Below are 23,437 nucleotides of genomic sequence, written 5' to 3' on the forward strand. Positions count from 1 at the left end.
CAAGTTAGTTGTAGAGAAAATGAGGTTTGTAATGGAGACGAAATAGAGGACCATCGATGTACACAACAAGGTTGTTAGGATGTGTATTGATTTTCGATTAGGAGTGCTGTTGCTGTGGATAGCACAGGCACAGGAGGCAAGAAGACAGACGACATTGGAGAGACGGTTATCTGGCTTGAGTCTGGTTGCTGTCACTTTGATACGGTTAAATAACTAGTTCCAATGATCTCTCTATGAGTATATCGCTTAAAATTAAGTTTTTTTTTATAAAATGATGGTGGATTAGTCTGAATAAAATGGATCGACATTTTATTTCTATTACTTATCCTTGGAAGTAGACTGGGACTTTAATTAGGAAATTACGGTGATTGAAAATTCCAGTGATTGAAAATTCCAGTGTAAAAGGTGGGGCTTTTTATTTTTTTGTTCGAAAACTGGATAAAATTATTTTCTATTCCACAGCAGTTTCTTGGAATGAAGAGTTTACTTTGTAAATGGCAAAGTCAAACGTTTCATTGATTTTAGTCAATCATCCCAGTACCAAATAACTATTTTATGGCATAATTCAAATGTAATATAATTAAGGTTTTATTTAAACTACTTGTCTTCCATAAATTTACAAAATATCAATTAAATCATTTATTGAGTTATTGATTATTGACTGTAGGACTTGTAAGATCGGTTAATATTGATAATTGGAACCTGAACTTAATTTCTTCAATAAATTTATCATGCCAGTCCCAGTCCACTTAAAATAAGAATTCCTCTATTATTTACATCATTCTCTTTGAATGATAGAACCTGACGCCCAACAAGGATTGTGGAATATGCAGAATGCCATTTGTTGGGTCAAGTGGGTCGCCCTACCCTTTTACTGTGGCACTTTTCTCCCAGGAGGATTGGCGTTGCTCTATTCAATACGTTTTCTTCCATGTGTGGCGGCAGCAGGAGGATACTATTTCGATGTCGTTTCTTTTCAAATTCTTACGTTTTAGGGTGGACAGCCCTTTTGTGCTGTATGTGCTTTCCCAGAAATGGTGAACATTTTGTTGGGATTTCGCCCTCTGCCTTGCGCCACCCCCTTTTCCTTTATCCGCACATTTTTTTTAACACTTGAACTTAAATTGAACAAGTTACCGGGCTTTCTAAACTAGACGCTAATTTTTCTCTTTGGTCAGATAATTGGTTTAGAAAACAGGTTGTATTTTCTGAATTCTCAGTGGATTTTTAAACTGCTGTTTTAATGATTTTTGTATTGTATAACCATCCAATATTTACTATCTAGTACTGTATGGGTAATTCTAGTGTGATTGTATTCCAATTATATTATCAAACTTATTTGTAAAGAATCTATTTTCATCTTTTATACTGACTGAAAACTTCGTGTAATATTGTCAATTTCATTTTAACAAATAACACGTAAAGTTCCAACAGACTTCTTGTCTGTGACTATGACTATAGTCTGCGACAAAACAATGTTGATTATGTTAGTGATTATATTGTAGCCCTTTAGTGACTGAATGGAGTATGGCTTTGTTGTGCTCCATTATGGTGTACTCCCCTTACTATGTTCCAAATATAAGGTGGCAATATTACATGTTCTTTGAGCATTTATATTGTTTACACATTTCAACTTACAATCCGAATCAAAAAAAAATTGTTCAGTTTAAAAATACTTCTTAAATGAATCAAATCAATTGCAAACAAGAAACATTATTAAAGTCCAAACTTTGAAAAAACTATAAAATTTTGAGACTAAAAAGACTAGCACACTATATTCAGATCTTTTTATTTACAGCTATCCAAATCTATTATTCTTTTTATTATTCCAACAGGTTACAAAACATCTGGTTTAGCTTATTATTTTCATTTTTATAAAAAAGTAAAAACAGTAGAATAGTAAAACAGTAGACCTGTAACAGTGAAACAGTAGACCTCACGCAGTTTTCTCATCCACAAATATCTGATGTCACCTGTTCTAGTTGATTCAGTTGAATCACAATCCACAGTTGAATCATAAGTTACTCTTAAAAACTGTTATTTGTTTTCTCCTAGATCAAAAACTCACTTTTGTTAATAAACACAGTTCACGTGTGAATTTGTATCCCATATGATGATTTATCCAGTTTCGTGATAATCTTTCCATCTGATAGAAAAATATTTCTCAACTATTTTGAAATTATTTTTTTCAATAAAGAATATTATAATTTCTTCGGCATTATTCAGTTCAATTAATCATTTTTTATTCTATTTTTAATCCCCTACCGTATTTAATTAATTTGTTTTCAAATGAGAGAATATTGATACTGATGGGCAAGCATCATAAAAATATTGAAACCCTACCTTATAGAAATAGACACGGTCAGACATCTGTGTAATGCATGCAATGATTATTTTATCACTTGTCAGCTGATTGATTATGAATAATTCTATAGTCTGATTGATCCTATCTTCAAAGTAGATGATTTATAATTATAGTGATATCAGAGTATGGAGTCCTTTTTTTCATATTATCCTTAAAATTCAAAATTTCAAAAAACCTTGTGTATACATCGACGCGCAGTTGAAAAAGGAATATTCCCACCAAATCTCATCGAATTCTATTAACGCGTTTGGCCGTAATCACGTTACATACAGGCAGACAATGTAAGCAAAATTTTATTCATATTGGAGTGGTATCCTGCGTTTCACTGCCAACACTCAAGGCTCCTCTTTTGTTGGCAGCGCAGAAGAAATTTTAATTTTTAGTACAGTTTTGTATGATATATTAATTCATACTATTTACGCTTTATCTCTTTTTTTGTATGGGGCTACTTCTAGTAAAAATAGAAAGAAAAATAAAAATCTCAGTACCCTTTTTGAATTATTTAATCACAAGTTTTTTTTCTCTACATTCAGGTTCACCTATAACCTACTAAAAATTTAGATCCTAATAAAAAAACAATAATTTATCATGTTGGTGATCTTTATTTTTCCATAACCACTATTAACCACCGCATTGTATTTTCAATTTTTATTCTATTTATAAAGAATATTAGTTCATTATTTCAAGTTGATTGAGACTTCTCTGACATTTGGATTTTTTTTATTGTTTATATCATGTAAATATAATTCTGTTTTTTATAACAATTGTCGTCTAGCGCACAAGTATGCCACAGTCGTGCCACAATGAATGTACCATAATTGTATTTTCATTTTACAACTTGCAAAGCTTTGTACAATCTTATTCCATCATTGAACGTTACACTATTTTTATAATTAAGCACTCCTATATTCATGTATCCATTTATAAATCCATTGCATTTTGTCCACTTGATATGTTGAAAAAAGTGGTGGATGGAGGAGAATTTTGTACATTGTCACTTATGCGCGGTATTCATAAACTATTTCGAAAATCAATAATTATTGGCTTGCTTGTTGTCTAGCAACCAGATACTGAAATCCTATAGTTTTTTCTGTATATTTTATGTAAATGGGCTGTTAGAAAAAAATTCTCAGTTAAACTCAATCTTGAGAATCGTTCATAAATTTGGTCATGAATGTTAGGTTTCTTTCTCTATTAGGTATCAAAGTCAACGTTGAAAACTCAATGAGTTAGTATGTGTATGAATTTTAAATTGATCTAATCAGCTATAAAAATGTTAGTAGGCTGTATCTTGAATACTTCGAACCTGCATAGTGCAAACTAGACTCTACTTTTTCAGACAGCTGATCTTGAAACAGAAATTCCTGAAGTGTACTTTCTCTCAGACTAGAGAGTTTATCTTTTGATTTTCCTAGAATTTGAAGGGAGGCTCCACAGTGGGCGTACTCGTATTGTGTAGTTTGCTTCCAAAATAAAAATTCTCTTGGTTGGCAGCATAGCTCTACCTGGCTTGCAGCCTGCAGTCAGGACAAAGACCGTCGAATTCCGAGTGAGAAAGAAGCTCTTCCTCCGTCTGGATCGGCTACCCTGGCCTTTATCTCGTTTACCCCAGGAGTCGGTTTTTTCTTTATCTTCCTCTACCAGGTCAAATCCTGTGACCTTGGATGCATTTAGGCAGCCACCCCTCTGGAAGAAGAATAAGTTTTTTAGTGTTTCTCAGAAGTCTACCATCTTCCCTCCAAATTTTGGGATTCAGCTCTGAGTTTCACTCGTGGATTTCTTCTTTGATCGTAGCTTGAATTCGAAGTTGATGTCTTGCTATAAACGGCATTATAGAGTAACGCAGCATTAATTGCTGAGCAGTTTTTGCAGGACAGTGCAATCGAGTACAGTACATCGATTATACTACGTATAGTGAGATCCACTGCAAACTGTCTTTATTGGCTAAATTGGAAGCATTGCTATTATTTATGAGAAATACTAAAATAAGTTTGAACTAAATTTTACTACTAATATTTTGAACACTCTTAATTTTGGGTTTCAGCTCTGTTTTTTTTTTACTTGTGAATTCTCTATTCTAACGGAACTCTCAACTTGAAAATTCAATTAAAATTGAAAATTCTTGAAATTGATAAAGTTTTGATCACGATTTTCCGTCTCCTAATATCAAACCCACCATATTATTGGAATTCAGCTCTTTTTATTTAATTCGAATTCCCATTCTTGATTTATAAACTTTACATGGAAAGGTTTGCATGCATTTGAAATTATGAAGCTATTGGGCAGATCAGGATTTTTCTATAGTGAGATTCACGTTTTAAATTCGATGAAAATCATTGGATTACAGAGTTGCCGATTCTCTGCGTTTCCACTGCCCGCCATAGTAGAAAGCACGATTTAAGTCATCCCGTATATCTGGTGCGAATTAATTGTTCACTCTTGTTAATAATGATCAGTTATATTTGTCATTTGGCAAGAAAACATATTTTTCAATGATTTAATAATACATTTTTATAATTGAATTTAAATATTATAGTAATTTATAATATATTTCTACTATGGTCCAAAAACAATATGGAAAAAAGTGCGGAGGTAGAAAAGGACAGATTATCTGCTTTGTCTAATGAAAGACCAGGATAGCAACAATAATGTTAATCAGGTGCTAACTTTATAACTTGAATCACACTATAGTAAATTCACATGATTATTGAACCAAATAGAATTTGCCAAGGACCTCATCAAAGAGCCACTCTTCGACTAGCAACAACGTAGACCCCTGGTACGCCATGCCATAATAAACCAGATTGGAAACTAAGTCTTAATCTATAATATTGTCGATAAGTCAACTGTGTAAGTGCAAATAAAAAAGTTTATCATTCTACAGCTCTCGATTTTTTCAGTTACTAGATTTTAGTTGAAAAACTAAAACCAAATGTACATTTTTTGAAATTGAAAACTATTTTTTTATAAGACAGCTTTTAATTTTCACAATAACAATTTGAAAATTGTTGATGTAGTTCTAACTACCTTCTTTCACTTTCCTATCACACACCCTTCCCTTTCAGTTTTACCTTACCTGCCTATTACATGGGAAACCATAGTTTGCAAGGTATTCTCCCCCTCTTTCTTCCATAACACACCAGTTTAACAATATTGTCTTTAATGTGTTAATATCATTGTTACTGCTATTGTTTTGTTGTATATTGCATTTTCTCATTGTATTTTTGTGTGTTGTGAGTAAATTGAAATAGTTGCGGTTGTTACACCAGACACCATACTCACCAAGAGTAGTCGCTTCAGTACAATTACACAGAAATCATTTTTCCTTCTTACCTGTTCTTGTTGGTTCTCCAATTCTCCCATTCAAATTTTGTTCAGCTGAATCAAAAATACTATTCAATAGAACTTTACTTTAATTCATTTGGAGTGAAAGTATTTTTTAAACGAAAAATGTATTATAAAAAACTATATGATATACAGTAGTAAGTGTCCTATTGGCAATTTTTGGTTAGAGGTAAGCAGCACTCTGTTTACGTGCCTGAGATCGATTGATATGTGTAAATAACCACTTGCTGTACACTGCCCACTCAATCAAAGCCATTTCAAAAACTCAGATTTCCATCTGTCCAATTTGCCTCTCACTCTCATCTCTTTCCCTCCGTTTTTGACAAACAAAAATACGTTTTCCCGACATTTGACAGAAATGATTTATATCGACGATTATTAAACCTCGTTTACATTTCTTCTCCTTCTCACTTCGATAACCCTCTCTCTCTCAATCCCAGTTTTTTCTTATCCATTACACTCAATTTTTCTTCTTCTCCAATCCTCGTATTATTTTATTTTTCCTTTCTGTTCCTCACTTTATTTCTCAGTCTTGTTTTTAGTTCCTTTGAATCCACTCTTTCTCGATTGAATTCTTCATCAACTGTATTTTCTCACTGGTGCTTATCTCTGTACTTCGTGCTCGTTCAAGTATTTGTGAGAAAAACATATCGCCTCCCAAGAATAGACTTTTTTACTTTCAAACTTAAATTTTATTATGAGTAATCGCATTCGTTTCAAATTCTAATCGATAAATAATTATTAAACGAAAATCCAAATTCAAATGCTGTAAACCACCCCGAAGACCTCTGCTACTGCAAATATTGACAACAGGGTTAACGGCTAGATGGTAATTCGATGAGAGCTACTAATAAAAGTAACTAGACTACTATTTTGCCCGGGATGGCAAATAATTTTTGGATAGTAGCTCTCATCGAATTTCCATCTATTGTCAATATTTGCAGTAGCAGAAGTCTTCTGGATGATTCACAGTATTTAACTTTGGATTTTCGTTTAATAATAATTATTTTATTATCATAATCGAATTGGTTTCCAAGCTCATATCATTCAATAATAATTCTTAGGTTCATACTTTGAAACCCCATTGGTTAGTCTGCTTTTTTAGCTTCATAAAATAAATATCCAAACCAACTAAATACAAACCAACACTATATTTATCTGAGCAGAACATATTTATCAGGCTTTGACCATGTGAGGAACCTTCTTCAAGTTTTTTATATGTATTTATATTGTATATTGTTTATTGTTTGTACTTTCTAAGAAGAAGAATAAAGATAATTTCAATTTCAATCTGCATAAATAGGTAAATTTAATACTCTACCTACGTTTTCCTTGCTCTTTTATTCTTTACACTCATTGGTTCTCTGTCACTTCAATTTACCCTCTACCCTAATGTTGTTTTCTTTTCTCTTTGTATCCTTAACTAATTTCTCTCTCCTCATTAAATATACTCTCACCTTGTGGAGTCTGAGCGGGATTTTACTTCTTTGTAGTACAAAGTCTGATAGTAAAGCTATGATATCGTATTAGGTATGAAGTAATCGAGTAGTAATGGGAAGGGCACCACACCGTACCCGCACAAGCCCAAAAAGCATACAGCTGGTTGTAGTATTTTCTCCCTCACACTGTCCCTCTCTGTCATACGCACTCATACTTCGTTTCTCTTCCTTTTCCCTCTCATCTTCCCAATGCTTAGTTGGTGTGGAGGGAGAATCAGCTCTGTGATTGGCTGTTTGAAAGTCGCTCCTCTCCGTCGGCGCTTCCCGCCATCATTCCTTCTGCTATTCATCTCTTCTCCTTTTTCCTTTTCTTCCTCTTCTTCTTGGTTCTTCGTTCACTCTCACTCCTCTTCACTGCCAGCAATCCCCATTCATTTATCATCACTCTTTCTGCTGTTGTTGCTGCTGCTGAGACAAATTCGACAGAGATGTGTCTCTCTGTACCTGTAATAATTAATCTGAAGGCTTATGAATGTGATCGTAGTTTGTGGCTGACTATTGTTTTCTGCTGGTCGTTGTCGTTTTTCAATGCAAGCTCTACTGAAGGGTTGTAACACCCTATGTTGATATACGCATACTCATATAATAGTTCTATGCGTTTCATCTCTCAGTCTTTGGCACAATCACCTGTTGTTTACAATAATTATTCATTGTTGGCTTAGAATCAGTTACCAACGCTACGATTCGTCATGTTTGTTGAACAAATGGCACTGATTGCTTCATACAGTTTTGATTGTTTGAGAATTGTGCACCCTTGTTTGGAGATTCTGCTCTCACAGCTTTCCTTATCCTAAAATGGTAATATTGCCATAAATTACAAGAGTGGTTGAGGTATTTGAACATTCAAGATAATTTTTGAATTGTCTCATTGGTCCAAATCTCTAAAAATGAATATTTTGCCGAAATTTAATATCGAATGCAAGCCTTCTTTTCCAGATTACAAATTTATTGTACCTAAAATTGACTGATTTTCTCCACATAGAACTAGATTTAAAAGACTCAAGAATACATTAATAAAATCAATATAGAATAAAAATATTCTTGCATTAGTTACAATGTTGAACAATCGCATGATATAATATCAGTAAAATCGAATAAATCTAATTTAATAGATTATTAGAATGTGTTCTTATGGGTATTTCAAGTAGTTGAGGTGAAGAGGTTTATCCTTTTTTCAAGTGGCACTAGAATTGAAGTGGACGTGCGTGATTGATCAATGAAATGTGAACAATTCACATTCTCTTACTTAGTTACGAAATGTTCATAAAACTGTTAGTGAAATTATTGTGAATATAGTTATGTTAGTGAATGTGAAATTATTGTGATTGTTTTCGAAATCATTTGTTTTTGATTATCAAATAATAATGATCATTGATTTTTTTTGAAATCTTCTATAAATAATATTAAATCAATCATTGATCTTACAATAAATTATAACTAATTGCATTATATTTTTTATTGATGCTTTACGGGAAAAAGGTTGAAAAGGCGTGAGGAAGACCGACATTTTTCTCGTGACTGTATTTCTGATTTATAATACAGGTATTTACTAATTAATATTACTCTAGTATTAAATTCTATGGTATTATCAATTCTATGTTACATAATAATTAAGTATTCGATAATTCTGTGTTATATTTTTTATCCAACACTATGTTATAATGTGTACATTAAACCGTATCACAATCAATCAATCAACATGGACCTTTTCGCAATGAAATTTCAAAACTATACTATAATATTATTAACATTATGCTACGATTCTGGCAGCAGATTTCAGTTTGCCAAGTTTCCATTAAATCAAGTATTCAGTTTGACAAGTTCTCATTTCGTTTGAGTACGTCAAATCTTTATTACTTCAAGGTTCCAGTTTATTAAGTTTTCAATTCGTCAAGTTTCTAGTTTGTCTTTTTTCAGTATTTCAAGTTTTTATTACGACAAGTTTTCAGTTTAGTTCTATTGTTATTTCAATCATTTTATCATATAGGCTAGTTGGTTGATTGCTACCCTTACAACAAGTCAGCAATGTGATACTTTGCTTGAGTGGTCGTATATAAAATAGTGTATAGTCTACTGTCTACAACAGTTTTATGTGGTGTTTGAAGCACTCATGATATGTTTTAAGACACGTGTTTTTACTCGCTACGCTCGCTCACTTGTGTCGTGCGTTAAATACCCAAATTATAAAAATGTTGTTTGAACGAATACTATTGTTTCCTATGGTATTTCACCTTGATTAGTAACCAATCATCAACTTCGTATCTTTTCATTAACTTAGAATCATTCCCCATATTTTTTATTTTCTGTACCACTACTATCCCAAAAAGTAAGGGTATTCTACGATAAGAAAATAATGGTTCAAGAAACTGAGAAAGTTTTTCTCACTCGCCAATTCCACTTCTACCTTCTGCCTTTGAATTGAACAAACTTTATTGAAAAAGACTCTGAGAAAAATGAGATCTCTACAAACTGACGTTTTTGTGAGTTATTTGAAGTTTGCGTTGGAGGATCGAAGAAAAATGTTTTGCGTTTCCTTTCCATTGGAATGTAATTAAGAAGATGAAAAGATATAACCATTCTTCAACCAGCATTCAAGTATTTTTCAACAAGCCAGCCAGCTTACGGAATGCAGTCAATAAACTATAGTTATAGAGACTGACTTTTCTTGCTCTTTACTGTTATACTGCTTCATAATCTTATTTCATTGCTACAGTTACTCGTTCAATCTTCAAAAGTTCATTTTATAAGAAAATTCACTCCAACTTGAAGTGATCGAGCTTATGTTTAATCTAAAATACTCTGGAGAAGTTTTATATTCTTTACATTTCATTGATGCACACATTATTGGAATAGTTTTGAAGGAATTCACTGACCTCAGAAAAGTATTTCTTTTTTTTACTTTATTTATAAAAGCGTTGTTTGAACGAATCTACTCACTCATAAAAACAACATAAAATCTAATACGTTCAAATTTGTTATGCATGTTCAGTTGGCCATTCATAGGCGCACTGAAAATCCAAATATGTGGCCAAAATCTACGTTTTCTGTGTCTTCTCAGCTTTTTCAAGAACTAATAATTAGTTGGCGACAAAAATTTTCAAATTTGGTGCAGTCAGTAGCCTACAGTCATAAGCAGTGTACTAATATTAGTATTTGAATAGGAGACCCTATGGAGGATTCTCTAGTATGAAGTATTTATTAGTATTATAGGACAGAAAAAAGTTGCTCATTAGTCCATAGACTAGATAGCAGTCTATCGTTGAATAAAAAAAAAATTGTCAAAAAATGTATGAAAATAAAAATGTAGTATTGAAAGATCTGCCCAAAATCGTCGGTTTTTGAGCGTTTTCCTGCGTTTTCTAGGCTTTCAAGAATTGGGAGAAAATGTTCAAACTTGGTAAAAAGTTGAGGCAGGGTTTCGAAATTTTGTCTTGAGAGGACTTCAGAATTACGTCAAAGATAGGCGCTTTTACTGCGTTCCCGAGCGTTTTCTTACATTTTCAAGAACTGTTAGAAAGAGAATGTTCAAATTTAGTACATAGGTTTAGGTAAGGTGTACTATGTTGTATAATGTTGTGTTGAAGCATAGTGTTGTTGTTAAAGGACATAATAAGCCAAAGATATTCCTAAAATCGGGTTTTTTCCAGCGTTCATTTCATTTTCTCAGCTTCATCAAGAGCAAATGAACAGATAACCAAATGTTCAAATTTGGTTCAGATTCAGCCAGGCTCTAGGAATATTCTGTTGGAAGGACTTCAAAATTTCGCCGAAAATACGCCCAAAATCGGCGTTGTCTGCTTATGAGATTTATGAGAATTGATTGACAGAACAGTTTGAAATCTGGTACAGTAGTTCAACTTTACAGTAGAAATGTTGTATTGAGTGTTCTAGGAAATGACGCCAAAAATATTTCCAATATCGGCGTTTTACCAGAGTTTTTTCGTTTCCAGTTTTTTCGAGAGCAAATGAACAGAAAACATCTAGATCTGTTAGAACAGAGGTTCTACAGAGCTGGAGTCTAGAGAAAGCTTTAAGTTTCTGCCGAAGGTTTTTCAGGGATGACTTGATAATGTGCTTGAAAGTCTAAACTTGATATACAAGTTCTGTTTGAATAATTGCAGTGCTATTTTTGAAGGTTCCTCCTCTACAGTTTTTCAATGGATTTTTCTAAATTTTTCAGGTAGATTTAAACTTGAAAGGTTAAAATGCATTTTTTGTAAGTTCTGTACATTATTTGTTTCAAAGAACTAGACTGAAAATCAATAGTACTCACATCTTAATCACTTTAAGTGGGAAATGTTAATTGCCTACTCACATAGATATACCTATGTAGGCACATTTCCATGAAATTGTAAATTGTCAAAATTGTTATTCATATTCAAAATGGACAGACATTTTTCAAGCTAAATAGTATAATACCCATAGTTACATAGTTACTATAAACTACACAAAGTTTATATAAACGTTTTCGAAACTGATTGATAGGAAACGTTCATATTTTGTACAGAGAATCAGCCAGGTCTAACAATTTTTTACTTTCCTTGCCCTATTACCATAGGTAAGGAAAGAATTGCTTTCCGAAAAAAATTCAGGTACCCCAATTTCTAAATTTCTATAGCCTACGTTTCAAGGTTTCCTGAGTCCCAAAAAGTGGTTCTTGGGTATTGGTGTGTGTGTGTGTGTGTGTGTGTGTGTGTGTGTGTGTGTGAGTCTGTGAATGTATGTGTCTGTGTGAGTCTGTGAGTGTATGTGTGACTGTGTACACGATATCTCATCTCCCAATTAACGGATTGACTTGAAATTTGGAACTTAAGGTCCTTACACTATAAGGATCCGACACGAACAATTTCGATCAAATGCGATTCAAGATGGCGGCTAAAATAGTGAAAATGTTGTCAAAAACAGGGTTTTTCGCGATTTTCTCGAAAATGGCTCCAACGATTTTGATCTAATTTATACCTAAAATAGTCATTGATAAGCTATATCAACTGCCACAATTCCCATATCTGTAAAAATTTCAGGAGCTTTCAGGATCTATGCAAAGTTTGATTTTAGATTCTCAATTATCAGGCTTCAGATACAATTAAACGAAAAATTTCGAGTGGAAAAGATTGAGCACGAAAATCTCTACAATTAATGTTCAGTAACATTTTTACCTAAAATTGAAAATAAGCTCGAGAAAAAGTGATTATTTCAATTGCAAACGGTTGTCAACTGTTGATTCTATTAAATCATTCACTATGAAGAGATAGCAGACCTCTTGTGTTTCTAGCGTTATTGTCCTGTCACCAGCTGGCTCAGATCTTTGAAAAGTAGTAGACTTGAGATGCGCGGGAACACTAGCGTCAGGTGATCAATTTTCATAACGGCAAGGAAAGTTGTGTGAGTGCGCCACACCAGATTTTTTGCCTATTTGACGGGAGGAAACAAACTAAAATCATGGAGAAACAGAAACTATTGCTGTTCATCTCTGGTCAAATGAAGAATGCATGTGAGCGAAGCGAGTCTGCTGTTCTCATCTCCAGATGATTCAGCCTGGACGATAAGGTGGCGGATAAGTTAGACGGATAAGGCGAGCGAGGCGAGCCCGCCGATTAGTTGTTTAATAATATATAGGTTATATATGATGAAATCGGAAGATTTTCACTAGTAAATTTCTCTTAGTTATGTTGATCGTTTGCCAAGTGTAATATACATCAGTTTGCGGGTGAGAAATGAGAATAATGAAGGATCAATCGTTTTTGATCGTTTACGAGTAAGTTGAGTAAGTTGAGTTCTCTACTGATTAGTAGTCTGATGTGATTGACATGTGTTAAACGTGATTACCGGGCGCTTAGATACCATGTTTACCATCGGGTTAATCCATTCACTCCTCTCACTTTAAACACTATTGAGAATTTTAAGAATGACATCCATTCTTAATTTTAGGAATGATAAAAGCTAATCTTTCCCCCTCAATTTGGACATCCTATTTTGAATTATAATATAGTCAAAAGGAAAATAATCTGAAATGAACAATAATTGAATTTGCAATTAATAGTGATTATTTTCAGTATTACTCTACCTCTCCAACACTTCAAAACTTAGTTGTTAAATGTTATTATTTAATTCTCTACTATATGATTCCACTTGCATAGTATATAATGCTGGTTATCGGCTGAATAAATCAATTCAATAGTGATTATTATTGACACAAAGGCTTTTGATAGTGCAATCATTCCACTAATCACATTAAAAAGTATTACCACAGATCTAACATGTTTAGTTAATCAATGCTATCACTTATATTGCCAGTTTTTCTATCACTTCTAATTCAAGCGGATAATCACTCAACTTGATCACAGCTATTAATCAAGTAACGCACTTGAAGCTCTCATTAGTTTATTACTCGGTCATAGTTTTACTCTGCTAATACAAAATGCACTTGATACTTTTCAATTACACACTCCTATTTTAAGCCGATTAACAAGTGCACTTCACTCAAAGGTCAGATTTGGGATGTGAGTTAATTTTGTATGCATGGTGCGCGAGTGTGTGATATTGCAATGTTGTCGTATAGGCGTTGGCGATGTTGTAGGTCATATGGCGTGATATTGATTGTATGATTTGCTTTGTTTCAGGTGAAATAATTGGATGACGTGGTTGACGATGAGGAGGAGGAGGAGGAGGAGAGCTGATGCTGGCTGACAAGAGAGTGAGTAGAGTTGATACGTGAGGCGTGCTCTGCTCTGCTGTACTCTGTACCCTGTTCTGGTGTTTCTCATTTAGTTATCGTGAGGTGTGTTGTGTTGTGTATCAGTGGCAAGCTTCACTCACCTAACCTTGCGTTGGAATTACATCTCCCAACGCAGACCCAGAGTAGCTACATTGCCATCATTTCCCGATCAATGGTATTAAGCTAATCTCCGCCCGTTACACATAATATCTCCATCTCGATTCCATTTATTCTCCTCTCTTTCATCGTACAACTCATTACAAGATCTCGTATCCTGTGCAACTGTGTATTTATTTTCCCTCATTGATTTGTCTTCATGCTCTCTCTTTAAGCCTACGTTCAAAATAAAATTTTTTACTAGTTTGAAGATTTTTAGAATGATCAAGACACTCCTGAATCTTGATATACTAATATCCTGTGAAATGCATGAGTAAAAATGACAGCACTTATTTAAATTTCTTATACATGTCAACTTTATCAACCTCATAGAAATCCTTATCGTAAGTTTACAATATTCATATGAAATTGCAATCGTAAGTTTACAATAACTCATATGAAATTGCATGAGATAATTCGTACAAGAAGATTCCTAACACACAATTACTGTATATTAGTTGAAGAGTAGATCAATTAGATAATCAGAATATCTCATACAAATCTTCAATAAAGTTTACAATATTAAAAAAGTAGCTATATCAGAGTACACTCAAACTTTTACTTTTCAACACTACTTACGGTACACGCGAGTATAGTTATTGTACACTCCGGATGCTATTGAAGGTCCTGGTCCCTATCTTCAGCGGGCATTACCTGGTACCTTGGTAAAATGGGCCCAGTGACTTAAATCCAGAATACAGTACAGAAAGTAATTTTGTAGAATTGAAAACTCGATACTACTTTCGATTGTTATTGACCACAGTTTAAGAATATTGTAGAAATCATCGAGAAAAAAATGTTGTCAGAAACAACAAGCATATAAAAAAAGAATAGTTCGACTTTAACCTTGTATTTTTAAAACTAAATACTCATTATTTAACAAACTTGCTCGATTCTGTTTCGAATGTGATAAAGTAAATAAAAACGGAGTGATCCGTGGTCTAGTGGATAGAGTGCTTGCGTAGCAGCACAGAGATCCCGGGTTCAAACCCTCTCAATACCAAAAGTTTTTTAACCAGATCACTCCCGTGTTATCGGATGGGCACGTTAAACTGTCGGTCCCGGCTGAAGTATGACAGTCGTAAGGCCCATTGACGGCTTAAATTATATATTCAGGCGGTGGGACCTTCCCGCAAGGGACTCCCCACCAACAAAAGCCATACGAATTTACTTTTTTTCGAATGTGATGCATGTGGCATACAAAATGCAGCTGTGTATATTTTTTAGGCATTTGTGTGGCGTTGTATTCTTGACGTCAGAGGCTAGCGAAAAATGGAAAATTCGAAAATGTTGCAGGAGTTTGTCATGGTGAGAGTGGATGGAGGGGAGGAGAGGAGAGTAGTTATTGGGTGAACGGATGCGTCTTTCTTGTTGAGGCGCCTGTGATTAATGGACGCTCGACGGACAGACGCTTTTCACTGTTTTCATCGTTCGTCTCTCCGCTTTTCCTCCTCCTTCTCCTTTTCCTTCTCGCCCCCATTCGCTTCCCGTTTCTTTTGACATGCCATCTAATGGCGCCTTTCACGTCTAGCTTACTGCCCTGCTTTTTATTACGATTCTGTCGCTCATTAACGTACCTGCAGTATTTTTGTCGTTTCCCTAAATACAATAATGATTCGGGCAAAATTTTGTGGATTTAATGGATGGGGTTGGCAATTTTTTACTCTATCCTTCATGAAGATTCGGCTTTTTTTACTATTGAAGTCATGAACTGTATAGTCCATATTATTATGAAAATACATTTCTCGCTTGTCACTGAGGTCCGTATGCACCAATTTGATCGCTAATCTAGGATCACATCAAGGTCGCAGATGATCATATGGTCGTATTTATTTTAATGTACTATATTCCAAGTTTAAACCAACAACTGATCTATCTCAGTTCATACCGAGATAGTGCATACTTTACCCAAGTATATCAGTTAATGAGAACTCTTACTAAAGAGACAGAGAGAAACAATGTAATAATTCACATTCTAGTACCTATGTTTTCTCGATGGTGGAGATAAGTCATTCCTATCATGTTATTTTTTAGTTTTATTTCACTATTCGACAGCCTTTACTCAATAGCAATATTGTGCCCAGTACATTGTAGAAATTGGTGTAGCATTGAGTTAACAACAAACACATGCACTAATCACAGAACACTTTCTAAAATTTGCGATGTGATCTAAAGGTGTATTTTCTTTTGTGCGTAAATTTCCGCAGTCAACGATGACAAGCATTGTTGACAATTGTCCAAATTTCAAGTGTGCTAAAACAGCTGATCAAATAACTTTTCATTATTGGTGTTTATTATTCAAGAATCAACCATTTCTAATAATATCAACACATTGCCATTTAAAAGTATAAACTCATCCTCCCCTATTAAAACATAATTGAAGTTAATCTTTTAGGTTATTTAGACTAATTGAAATCTACCCAATCTGAGATTATCACCCTGTCGTGGTCGACGATGGCATTTACGCACAAACGAAAACCCAGCTTTAGATTATTAGGAATTGAACAATACCTTCATCACCATCAATCACAGAAGAACCAACTTCTTGTTCAGTTGTCTTTCCACGTCGTTTGATAGCATAAAATAGATAACCTCGGTTGGTTGTAGTACACATAAAGGAATATTATTGTGCAGTGTAGTCTACCCTGTTTACTAATCATAGAACTACTATTACTTGTTAGCATTAATTCAATTGAAAAGGTTTTTCAAGTTCAGTATAGGAATCGAGTAATGTCTGATGTTGTGTCTACTTTGTATACACACCAATGACATATTATACGAAGCCACTTTTCGTGTGTACGCATTTCTACACTAACTATTTGATAGGGTAACTCAGGTTGGTTGTAGTGGAATCGTGCAGTGTATAGTCTACTTTAGCAAGGTCCATCGTAGTTGTGGACGGCGCTGCCACAGAGGGTGGATGGTGAGGGTGGTTTTCGGTCTCTGTATTTGATGGAGGGCTTTCACTCTGATGATGCGGCACTGAAGCTGCACCAAGGGAGAGGTGAGTGAGCGCGGGATGGGCGCCTAGTCGGTAGCGTGAGAAAGATAGTAGAGGATCGGTTGTAGAGTGTGGAGAAGAAAAATAAGAAGACTATGAGGAGGAGCAAGGTTATCATGGAGTAGTAGCGGAGCCGGAGCGTGTGTTGGTGGATGCTGTATCTTCCCTTTATCGATCAGACTTCTGTCCTCCGGATGGTGCTGCTCTCTCGCGGACGTTTTTGCAACTACAACCATTCCGTGTGTAGTTGTGGTGAAGCTATAGTTTCTCCTATTTTCAGAGTTGGGGCGTACACAATGTGGTGGAATGCGTTATTATTCATTGCCGTCAATTAATGCCAGTACAATCGTACCACAATGTTTGAGCACTAAATAATTTGCTGCAAAGGAATTTTGGTGACAATTGAATATTTTTTATTGTAATTACAAATTTGGGTTACTGGATTCACTGTATGAGTCCAATACAGCAAATAAGAAAGATAATAAAAACTAACAAAACAACATGAACCGAATGTGGGTTTCAACCCAATGCTTCATAATGCATTTTTATTATTGAATAAACTTTGTCAATATTATATGTAACGATAATATTGCACAGTACTTGTGGACAATAATAAATTGTGTAAGCAGATAATTTGTTCGCATAAATGCTGTCTGAATTTTAGATTTGATTTCTATGTCTAAATAATTGCTAGTATAGACCTCAAAAAGAGAACGAAAAAAATAGTATGCGAAAAGACTTGGAAGATCTGAAATATAACGATAAAACTGTATATGTTTGAAGAGGTTTTAATCAATAATTGAAAGTGGAAGTTGTTATAACACATCATCAAGTATCAATTCCATGATGAAAATTATAAGGTGAATTTCGGTTTTTAGGAAGTAGACATACCTAGTGTCATAAAAATGTCACCTCGATTTCGAAAATGAATAAGTTCATCTATTGTATGTCATTTTTACTTTGTCGAATTAGAACTTGAAAAAATATCGATTTAGGATGTAAATAATGTTTTCAGTCTAAACACATTTGTGATGTGAACGACCTCATTTTTCCCCTCGCAAACTTGGCTTTTGTTGTCAAAAGTTGATTTCATTGTCATCCGCACACAAGTAAGTATTCAGGTGAATGTGGGTTGAAGGTATGTTTTCAAATGATTGAATTCAGAGTTAGCTCAGGAATCATCGTACGCAAAATTGAAAAAAAGGAAGAGATGTAAAGTTTATTTTAGTGAAGCTGTTAATATTCTCACTAATCAATTCCGAAAAAGTTGCAATCTATACTATAATAAAGGAAAAAACTGGCTTATTAGATCTACACGTACGGGATAGGAAATTCACGAATAACGCATCATCAAGTCTGAACTACTGGACTTATTAACTTGAAATTTTGCATATGGGTTCTTCATTTACGTTTTTCTTAATTCTTCAAGTTCTCATTACATCAGTTTTTAGTTTGTAAAGTTTTAAATTAGACCCTTGCGGAGCACGGGTTACCTGCTAGTTTTTATTAATCATCCAGCCTGTGTTTGAGTGGACTAGACATATATATTGTTCTCTGCCATTGATTGTTAATGCAGAGTTTCTGTTCATCGTCGTGAAATTAGTTCTGTCATTGACGGCCTAATGAATACGTCTTACTTTGGGTTTAGTATGTTATTTAAATTCTAACAATAAATCTAACAGTTAAATTAATATAGAAATACATTTTACACTTTTTCATGTAGTAATCCTTCGAATCTCAGAAATCAGTGTGAATAGACCATTCTCCTTTGTTGTAAGGAAAATTAGAATATATCAGTTTTATAAAAGACTAGCAGAAACCCGTGCTCCGCAAGGATCAATTTCAAAAGTTGACAAACTGAAAACTTGACGTAATATAATTTTGAAGAATAATTGAAAATAGGCCTATAACCATCCTTGGTTAATTAAGAATCTATATGCAAAATTTCAAGTTAATTAGTCCAGTAGTTCAGACGTGATGATGCGTCAATAGTTATTTGTGCAACTAGTGCGCAAAGTGACAGTTTGCTGCACAGAAAGAAACGTTTATGCACGAGCCATAGGCGAGTGCGGAATAAAGGTTCCTTGAGTGCAGCAAACGAACTTTGTGCACGTATTTCACATTAAATTTTTCCTACCATTACCATTAAATATGAAAAGTGATTAATTATGGGTAAATCTCCCTGAAACTCATCAAATGTTTTTCTGTGTAATTTTGTTATTAATAATTTATTCTATTCATAAGACCTTAATTTATTTAAAATAAAATAATAATAATTCAATTATAATGATTAGTAATTCAATTGAAAATTTATTTCAATAAATAATTGAAATAAACCAATTAATTTGCAAATGTGAATAATTTTCAATTTCTAAATAATTTATCAACCAATCAATTTTTAAATAAAAAAATATATAATTAAAATAATGAATGATGAATAAAATTCAAAATGTATAATTGAATATATTTAAATATTTTATATTCTGTATTAGTATTTATAATAATATCAATTTATCATTTATTGAATTATTCAATATTTTTATAAATTATATTATTTAAAATAATAAGAATATAAGTAAATTTATCTATTATTAATTCAATTAATAATTCAAACAATTTTAATTTCTAATTTTAAAAATTTATTTTAAATATTTAGTTTGTCAAAATTAAATGAATAATTGTTATTGAAGTTCAAAATTCTCAGCAAAAGGTCTCATTTTCATAATTATACAAAAATCAGAAAATAATACAGATATAGTGAGGTCCACGTTATAATGACAGTATTTGATCAACTTTGATGTTGCTATCCTTGTCTATCATTCAACAAATCAGGTAGTACTATCATTTTCTAGCTCCGTAACGATGCCAACTCTGTTTTTGACAGTGTAGGAATATAATTAATTAAGGCAGAGAATAGGTAACGCTGTTCTTCTATCTTTATCCACTGCCATTATAACGTGGACCCCTCTATAGAACAAATTCGCATTCAAAATACAGTCAACAACATTGTTGTTAGCTGATTGGGATTGCTGCACAATGGCTGAACCGACAAACACGAGACCTAGTGGAAAGAATTGTACCTAACTTCGTTTCATCCAGCTAAAAACAGGATTCAGATATTTAGACTTATGGTTAACTAAAATTACCGAAAAATACTATAAGTAAACTAAAAAATATTTTTAAAATAACATGGACAACAGAAAATATTTTACTGTAGTAGGCTATATTCTAATGTTATTTTATTTACATGGAATTCGAACGGTAATTATTTAACCTCAAAATTCGAATTTCATAATGTGTGTTTGCTACATTTCTCATTGCTTGGAGTTGAAATAATGATTACTGTCAATAGAAAAGAAACATTATTTATTATTAAATGATGAGAAGTTATTATTCAATTATGATTTAGATAAACATTATTATTGTTTTGGATTTCTAGATTGGGATTTTATCATAAATATGTAGCCATACAGCCATTGATGATTCTTATCTAACCACAACCACAGACATTGTTACCAACTTAATTTTGATTTTCCTGCACTGGTGCTCCATATAACCTACTAACTATTTTGCGTTGTCATGCTGCAAATCTGGAGTACGCAAAGTAATACTTTGCGCACTAGAGCGGAAAAGTGATTCTTTGCGGCCTGCAATCAGTGCAGAAATGTTCACTTTTCAAGGTATCTATAGGAAAACATAATTTTCCCATCCTGTACGTGTATAAGCCAACTCTTTACTTTATTATAGATATAGTTAACGACTGCAAAAGATAGGGCTGTGGAACAGAATAGTGGTGAAACTAAGATAGCGCCAGAAGTGTCTCAAACATAATAGTAGGTACTACATGAACTTTTTGAAAGTGATTTGAAAACAAAAATGATGAAACAACAGAACTGAAAGTTGTCGACCTTATCATTCTATCTCCATTCAGAGAGGCTTTTGTTTGAGCCGAATGTAAATCTTTATATATAAAAATTAATGTCTGTTTGTGTGTTTGTTCCCTATAGACTTGAAAACTACTTGACACAACTGCATGAAACTTTGGATATATGTTGTGTGAATATTGGGGATGGTTTCTGAACATAAATTTTGAAAGGGGGGCTAATAATAATTATTTATTAATCCATTTTACAGACCTAGGTTTTCGAAATTGTCGGCCGAGTGGCTACCGAAGAACGGAAAGATGATCATGATTCAAGATCATATTGTGATAATATGATGTAGCATCTCAAGTTACTAGCTGTAATGAACACGTCACCCTGTGATAAATTGTGTATCTTATGGTATTAAAACGGTAGTTTGGAGTTGAAGTGTAGTTCATTTGTACCAGCTGTAGATAATGGTTCCTTAGAAGACATACAGATAATTATCACTCCCCTATCATTGACAAACTGGAAAATGTTGAAAAAAAATTCACCTGCGAAAGAGAGTTGTTCGTAATCCACCTCATGAAAGAGAGTTGTTCATATTGCATTTATTAATTACTGAAGAATGACAGAATAATTAACATTTTTTTTTAATTTAGCTTAGCTTATATTCATCCTGAAATGGAAGATGGAAAGAATATGGAATTATGTGTGATTCATCGTACATCGCATATTTCCTGGACCATCTATTGACAGTCAACAACTATGAAAACATTGAATTAACCGTTGAAACACTGATTTAACCTATCTATGTTTTTTAATTCAACACTACTGATAGATATTACTACCAATTGATTGAGAAGAATAATTATGTTTTCAGAATTATGAATGCTGCATGACTAAGCACATAGGAAGTCCGTATTGAGATGTAAATGAAAATATTGATTGTCAGATGAATTTCATGATTCACCAAATAAAGTCAAGTGTGACATGAGATACATTAAGGTTTTGGCGGTACGAAGTTCGCCGGGTAAGCTAGTTGTAAATGAAGCTTTATTATTAATAGTCAATGCTGGAAAAAGACAGGCTCAATCAACAGGAATACTATAAATTCTATGAGGGACCAGTAAGCCATCAATTTTGATTAGTTAAATCACTTCCATTATGAACACTGGATACATTATGGACAATCAATACGTCGTATGAAATTTATTAGCTACAGAATAAAAAACTTTTGGTTGCAGTGACCCCGACTACTACAATATGAATAACCATTTGGAAGGAATTACTCACATCTCTCATTAACTCGTACTTTTTATTCACAAAAAACAATAAATATAAATAAGTTATATTGAATGAGCTCACGGCTAGTACTCAAGTTTGTCTTTTTCTGGCCGTGCTACAAATAAATGTAGGTATATGTTTGACATTTTGTTATTGTAATCTTGTTGTATATTGAAAAAGTTTTCAATGTGATTTTTTAAGGCAACAAAATTTGAATTTGAAAAAAGATATTATCAACAAACTCTTAACCAAAGAGAAACTCTGTGCTCTGTTCTAATCGGAATGTATGAGACTCCATATTATACAGCTGATAGAAGGCGCAAACCGAACTGGCCAAGCATACAACAATGGAACAAACACGTGGCAAGCTCGCGCTCCCGATAAACGCAAAATTAATTCGATCAGCTGATTGATAAGATTATTTTAAGCTTTCCAATGATTACAACATATGTTAGAATATCATGTGTCAATTATCTCAGTTCCATATGGCGTTCACCTTGCCATGTTCATAACCTTACTTAATAGGATCCTTTTTCATCCTTTGAAACCCTAAGAGGCAAAATATCTCAAATTCCGTTCTTAGTGCGCGTCTAGCATGTTTGAAGAATATTTGTGCAAAGTTTCAAGTCTGTAGGCCAATTAGTTTGAGCTGTAGTGTGATTTTACATTAAAAAATCGAAAAATGTCCTCTCCTGAACCCCCCTGTGCTCCTGATCGGAATTTTTCCCCATAGATCTATTTTTTTTTCGTAGCTGAACAAATAAGTTCCTCATGACTTTGCTGTGCAATGAGCGGTTAAAAAGTACAACATTTTTGGGGGGCCCCAGCTTCCCAAGGGGGGCAAATTTCTGAAAATCCTTTGTTAGTGGATGTCTTGAGGCTACCATAAACAATTGAGCGAAATTTCAAGTTTTTAGTCTGAGTAGTTTGGGCTGTGGTGTGATTTCAGTCTGTCGGGACTTAGCCTTTTATAGATATAGATGAAACAGTACTCTCTATATTGCTCTATATTGTGTACTGTTTGATAATGCATTCTGTAGAATAGTTTTTGAACGTACAATCCAATCCAAGCGAAAGTGACATCATTATAAGTTGCTAGTTGAATTAGAACTTCGATGCGATTTGCATCTAGCTATGAGATTTCAATGAATAAATAAACTGTAGTGCTTTGGTACCAGTAGTGGAAATCGAAATTAGCAGTGTGTG

This window comes from Nilaparvata lugens, chromosome 6, assembly GCF_014356525.2.
Source record: "Nilaparvata lugens isolate BPH chromosome 6, ASM1435652v1, whole genome shotgun sequence".
In the NCBI taxonomy this organism is placed as follows: Eukaryota; Metazoa; Arthropoda; class Insecta; order Hemiptera; family Delphacidae; genus Nilaparvata; species Nilaparvata lugens.